Source organism: Rhinopithecus bieti, unplaced genomic scaffold (assembly GCF_001698545.2).
Source record: "Rhinopithecus bieti isolate Rb0 unplaced genomic scaffold, ASM169854v2 scaffold_6904, whole genome shotgun sequence".
NCBI lineage: Eukaryota > Metazoa > Chordata > Mammalia > Primates > Cercopithecidae > Rhinopithecus > Rhinopithecus bieti.
The window spans coordinates 3,228-4,737 of NW_016805192.1; the positions used below are offsets into that span (position 1 = coordinate 3,228).

Sequence of the window (1,510 nt, forward strand, 5' to 3'; positions counted from 1 at the left end):
CAACAACAACAACAACAACAACAAAAAGATAAAAATGGTATGCCTGTATAGGGATAGCTCCATTATACTCCCATGGAACCACCATCATATATGTGGTCTACTGTTGACCAAAACTTCATTTTGCAGCACATGATCGTAAATGATTGACAGAAAGATCTTCAGCAAAATAGTCCACCCAAGGTATATGGGAGATATTGAGATCCAAGTAATAAGCCATATTTGAAAGGCATTATAGTTTTCGAAAGCTGTAGCACAATCAGTCTTAAGGCCACTTACATTCTCCCCACATCTCTGGGATCCTGTTTGAAGGGAGTTCTAAAAAGGCCTGTGTTCAAGCAGCCCAGCATCCCTTACTCCTGGGGCCGGGGGAGACTAACCCCTCTCCTATCTCCACAACTGTAGTAATATAGTCCTCAGTTCTGCTCTCCAAACTTCAAATAAGGGGTCAGAGCCAAGGGTCAAGACTTTAGGAAAAGCCCCAGAAATACCCTGCACTCAAAAAGCAGTTTCAGAGTTTCACATTTTCCTGAGAATGAAACAAATTATCCTCCAAATTCTGCTGCTTATTTTGAATTATGGTTATACTGGATATGTTATCTGACCCTTGAGTTTTTTTTTGTTTTTCTGAGATGGGAGTTTCACTCTTGTTGCCCAGGCTGGAGTGCAATGGAGCGATCTTGGCTCACCACAACCTCCACCTCCCAGGTTCAAGCGATTCTCCCTGCCTCAGCCTCCCGAGTAGCCGGATGCATGCGCCACTGTTTCCCCACGTTGGTCAGGCTGGTCTTGAGCTCCCAACCTCAGGTGATCCGCCTGCCTTGGCCTCCCAAAGCACGTTTGAGCCACTGCGCCCGGCCCTGTTACCTTTGAGTTTTTATCTCCACATACTTGAATTAAACCGTGTAGTTCTTCTTCCCATCTGACATCTACAATCTCTTCACTGAGTCTGAACTCCACAGCTATTTTATCACTTTCTGAAATAAAGTTAGCAAGGATCAATTCAGAATGTTTTTCATTCTAAAACTTCCTGCATATATTGGTAGCACCCACAATGAAACATTATTTTGGTTTCTAAAAGCAGAAAATAAGAGCACTTTCCTGGAAGTTCCCTCATTATACCGTTGGATTTTTTCTGTTTTTTTTTGGAGACAGGGTCTCACTCTGCACCCAGGCTGGAATGCAGTGACACTATCAGAGCTCACTGCAGCCTGGAATTCCTGGGCTCAAGTGATCTTCCCGCCTCAGCCTCCAGAGTAACAGGGTCTACTCCCCTGTGCCCAGCTAATTCTCTTTTTTAGAGACATGGTCCCGCTTTGTTGCCCAGGCTGATCTCAAACTCCTGGCGTGAACTGATCCTTCTGTCTTGGTCTCCCAAAGTGCTGAGATTTCAGGCGTGAGTCAGCATGTCTGGTCTCACAGCTCAGTTTTTAACATATGTATGAAATATCAACTGTGTTTGGGTCACAGGACTTTATGATGTTACAGATAGGAACTAAGGAATAATAACATA

General features: G+C 44.2%; 1 long non-coding RNA gene across 1 annotated transcript in view; it reads right to left on the minus strand.

The window, feature by feature from the left end:
- LOC108529357 (uncharacterized) overlaps positions 1-1,160 on the minus strand; it is a 4,090-nt gene extending 2,930 nt beyond the window's left edge. The window contains exon 1 of the long non-coding RNA XR_001885510.1: positions 865-1,160. This is a non-coding gene — a long non-coding RNA (uncharacterized LOC108529357). The remainder of the gene's footprint in view (positions 1-864) is intronic.
- Positions 1,161-1,510: the final 350 nt, after the last annotated feature.